Source organism: Coenobita brevimanus, chromosome 57, assembly GCF_032717465.1.
Source record: "Coenobita brevimanus isolate Jiangsu-jjx chromosome 57, ASM3271746v2, whole genome shotgun sequence".
NCBI classification, from domain to species: domain Eukaryota; kingdom Metazoa; phylum Arthropoda; class Malacostraca; order Decapoda; family Coenobitidae; genus Coenobita; species Coenobita brevimanus.
Genome location: NC_137010.1, coordinates 43,918,797 through 43,923,796, shown reverse-complemented (window position 1 = coordinate 43,923,796; position 5,000 = coordinate 43,918,797). Strand labels below are relative to the sequence as shown.

Below are 5,000 nucleotides of genomic sequence, written 5' to 3'. Positions count from 1 at the left end.
TTAACCCAGTAAAAGATGCCACCGAATGGAAGGAATTAAGAAAGAAAAAGTATAAATCTCATACAAATAGGCATGCCAAATTTTACATTTTGAGGATATGAAAAATCCCAAATCCTATTAAGTAATCAAACTATCCAAATGGAGTATAAACAAACCGATGGCGTTGGAGTTGAGGAGCAGGATGCCGTGTGAGTTGCCGTCGTTCTCCATCACCTGGTAGTAGGGCTGGGACCCGTACAGGTTCACACGCTGCCCAGCCTGTTGGTTAGGTTAGGTTAGGTTAGGTTAGGTTAGGTAAGGAGGGTGGCAGAACGTGGGTGGTGTCAGCTTAAGGGGAATCAGACTGAGTGGTAGATAGCCTAATGACCTTATAAGCTGACACGGCAGAAAATCCCCAGTAATTAGATGGTAGCAAATAAGTTAGGTTATGAGGTCAGGATGAGTGGTAGCAGGGAGAACAGATTATGAGTTTAGGCTGGGTGGTAGACTGCAGGTCAGGTTTCGTGAATTTGGGAAAGCTTTTTTTTATGCAAGGAAGAAGGAACCAAAGGCCAGGAGCCAGCAAACTGTTCCATCAAAAAAAAATAAAAATAAAAACAATTAGAAAGCGAGCCAAATTCAAGATCCATTCATTTCGAGATGCCTGGACACATTGCATTTGAAAGACCGGAGATCATAGGAAGTAGGAAATACAGACAAAGGGAGGCAGTTCCAGAGTTGACCTGTTGCATAAAGGAAGAACTGGGAGTAACAGTTAACTCTTGCATTACAGAGTTGGACAGAAAAGGGATGAGAGTTTGTTGCAAGACAGGTGCTACGCGCCCGCCGTAGAAGTGGAGGGATGCAAGCAGACAGTTCAGAGGAGCAGTGACCATGGAAGTAACGATAGAAAAGAGATAAAGAGGAAACAGTGCGGCGAAGAGGCAGAGGTTGAAGGAAGCCAGTAAGAGGAGAAGAGCTGATGAGGCGAAAAGCCTTTGACTCCACCCTATTGAGAATATGTGTATGTGGGGAGCCTCCCCACACATCAGAGTCGTACTCTACACAGGGGCAAATAAAACCAGTGTGTAAAATCAAATACTGTGCAGGGGTAAAGAAGGCACGGAGTCCGCTTGACACACTTAATCTCTCGGAAGCAGATTTTACAAGATGTAATATGATCTTTCCAAGATAAGTCCCAAGAGAATGAAACCCCATGTAACCCTGGAGTACTAACCATTTTTTTTCTTAACAAAATCACTAAATATGGGTATATTATACCCCACATTGGAAAATAGAAAAAAAAATAGTAAATATGCTATTTATTCAAATAAACAATTACACACTAAAGTTAATGCACCTTACTATTACTAAGCCTAATATTAACTCTTAACTCATACAGATAAGGTACGTACTGAATTTAGAAAAAAAAATGAAAAAGCATACAAATCAAACACATCTGAGAAGTTTTGGGGAAAATTCACAAAAAAAAAAAAAAAAAAAAAAAAAAAAAAAAAAAAGGCACCATCAATTTCAACCAAACTTCCCCAAACCTTTCCCAGGTATGCTGCCTCTGCTCACAGGGGGTCACCAGTCCATGTGCAAACTGTGGAGAAGAGAGGTGGCCACAACACTGAACTTGGGTATATCACATGATTATAGAAAATTCTAGGGTGCGGAGCGGAGTGACATGATCTACATCTGTCAGGGCTCGGGACAGACAGAAGCTACTGAGGATACCAGCTGCCTGCCTTCACAGTAACACCACGTAATGCGCATGACGTCATGCCGCTCAGGTATATTATACCCATGTTCAGTGTTCTAGAGATGATGCAGGATTAAGCTGGATATAATTAAACATTAGTGAGTACTCCTGTGGAAGATTTTGTCGGACTGATAGGTGTACTCCTGTGGAAGATTTTGTCAGGTTGATAGCAGTACTCCTGTGGAGGATTCTGTCGGGTTGATATGTTTAAGAATTGAGTTTTTGATGCATATAAAACAAGATTATTTTTTTTCCCCAGTCAGAGATACGAGCCAAGTCAGACATTAGATGTGCCATAGCCTCATTACTTGTTTGTTGAAGTAACTGCTGAGATGGACGTTGCAAGAACCGAATGCAAAGGTGAAGGGTGGAATCATCAGTGTATGAGTGGATAGGGTTAGATGTACAGCTTAGAAGGTCATTGATGAATAAAAGGAAGAGAGCAGGTGATAGAACAAAGCCCTGAGGAACACCAACTATTGATAGATCCAGGAGAAGAACGATGGCCATCTACAACAGCAGCTATAGAACGACCAGAAAGGAAGCTATAGATGAAGGCACAGTCAGAAGGATAGAAACCGTAAGAGGGCAGTTTGGAAATTAAAGATTTATGCCAGACTCGATCGGAAGCCTTTGAGTTGTCAAGTGGAATGGCAAAGCGCTCGCCAAAGTCCCGAAAGGAGGATGACCAGGAGTCTGAAAGGTAGGTGAGAAGATCGCCAGTGGAGTGTCCCTGACGGAACCCATACTGACGATCAGAAAGAAGGTTATGATAGTAAAGATGCTTTAAAATTTCTCTGTTAAGAACTTTTGAGACACAGGATGTTAAAACAGTTGGGCGATAGAGGGTTGGGAATGGTCACCCTTCTTTGGGACTAGCTGAATGAGAGCATACTTCCAGCAAGAAGGAAAGGTACAAGTTGATAGACAAAGGCAAAAGAGTTTACCAAAGGAGGGTGTAAGCACAAAAGCACAGTTCTTGAGGACAACGCGAGGGACCCCATCAGGCCCGTTTGCCTTGTTAGTACAGAGGCCAATGATGGCAGAAAATACATCAGCTGAAGAAATTTTAATGTCAACTATGAGGAAGTCAGAGGGGGGAAGTGACGGAGGAACAGCACCAGAATCGTCTAGGGTGGAATTGGAGGAGAAAGTCTGAGCGAAGAAATCTGCTTTATCAGAGGAAGAAATAGCTACAGAACCATCAGAGTAGAAAAGAGGGAAGGATGATGAGGTAAAGTTGTTAGAAAGGTTTTTGGCAAGGTGCCAGAAGGAGCAGGAAAAATTCGAGTTGCAGAGTTGAGAGCATTTAGTACGGATGAAATTATTTTTAGCAGAGCGAAGAACAGACTTAACACGATTCCGGGCAGAAACATAAAATAGATGTAATTCAGGAATGGGTTGGCTCTGGTACCTTTTATAGGCCCTCTCCTTTTTGTGGACAGCATTTGAACAAGCATGATTAAACCAAGGCTTTCTTGCACTAGTCATAGGATATGAGAAAGGAATGTATGCTTCCATGCCCGAGCGAATAATCTCCGTAATGCGCAAGGCACACTCAGATGGCTCCCGTTATGGAAACAATAATCATTCCAGTAAAAATCAAAGAAGTACTGCCTGAGGGCCTCCCAATCAGCAGCTCCAAAGTGCCACAATCGTCATTTGTTTGAAGGGTCCACAGGCCGTGCCGAAGTGATAGGACAGGTTAAGGTAATAAGGTTGTGATTGGAGGAGCCCAACAGAGAGAAAAGATTAACAGTGTAAGCAGAAGGATTAGCCGTAAGGAAGAGGTGAAGTATGTTGGAGCTCTCCCCAAGGCGGTCAGGGATACCGGTAGGGCGCCGTACAAGCTTAACTAGGTCATTAAGGTTAGGAAAGATGTAGGCTTGTTCACCAGGTGGATCAGTGAAAGGAGAGGAGAGCCAAAGGTGCTGGTGAACACTGAAATCTCCTAGAATGGAGAGTTCAGAGAAAGGAGAAATGGATAAGATGTGTTCTGTCGTATAAGTAAGATAGTTGAAGAATTTTTCAGTCAGTAAAATTAAATGATATATATCAATAATTTCTTTACACATCTAAGGCATAAAATTCCTGTGTCAGTTTTTCAGTGTTGAATAAATACGTTAGGAGAGATACGAAGTACCCTCATGTTTTGAAAGAGAATGAAGATAATGTAAACAAAGACACTACTGACCAAAGCTGAAAATGGTAAGATTAGGCAGGTGAGAAATAGCAGACTAGAATGCAATTTTATATTACGTGAAGCAAGGTTAAGTAAACCTAGATTAGGTTTTTCATTAACTAGATTACGTTGGGGCTAAACTGGGTTAGGATCAGTTAAATCAGGGAGACTGAGTGTAGGTGGAGCTGCTGAGGGTATGTGATGGGTAAGGCAGCATAAAGATTTGTACTTCCTTTGTACTTTTTAAAAATGTCAGAACCTATTGAGATATCGCCAAACCAACCAGTAACCTTCTAGCTATGAATAGCCCATTTTCCATGCTATTTCTGCTAATGATAAAGCTATGCCCATGATAAAGCTAACGTATCAATGATTTTAAATACTTTCACAGTGACTTCTTTTTTCAGAGAATAATGAAAATAGTTTGTTGATCCAGCCTACGATGCACGTTATCTGTTTCACAAAAGCTTTCTCCAACAAAAAGGCTAATAATCAAGAGCGTTTAATGGCCGCACTGTCAAAACTGAAAGTGCTATGGGATTAGCGAACCCCAAATTTCTAGCAGTCATTTGTTAAACCATTATGAGAGTTAGGTGTATTTGCCATCTCGTCCTCACTACTGAATGCGTTCTGTAAAGTGGCATCAAACTAATCCCATCTAATTATCGCAGTTGTTCGATAAATAACCATAAGAAACTGAATGTTTGCATACAACTTCACCTTATTAGTTTTAGTAATTTTTCCAGCTTGCGAGCGAAGCCAGCAAGTGAGAATACTATACTATACTATACTATTACTATACTATACTATACTATACTATACTATACTATACTATGCTATACTATACATATATGTAGAACGGTAGTATGCACACCTCGAAAGCTGTGCCAACTCGGGAACTAATAACCCTACAACGGATCCACACACATCGTTGGACAGCTTACAATAAAATGTTACCTAAATGAATTTTCCATAATTTTCCCATTGAATAGCTGATTAAAGCCGAAAAGCGCCAAAATGAGCACCAAAGCTGCATTATCTCAGAAACTATTTAAACTACAGCGGATCTACGCC

The 5,000-nt window shown here is 41.2% G+C and overlaps 1 pseudogene; it reads right to left on the bottom strand.

Annotated features, from left to right (window-relative positions):
- Positions 1-5,000, bottom strand: part of LOC145401976 (maltase-glucoamylase-like) — a 223,993-nt pseudogene that overhangs the window by 89,606 nt on the left and 129,387 nt on the right.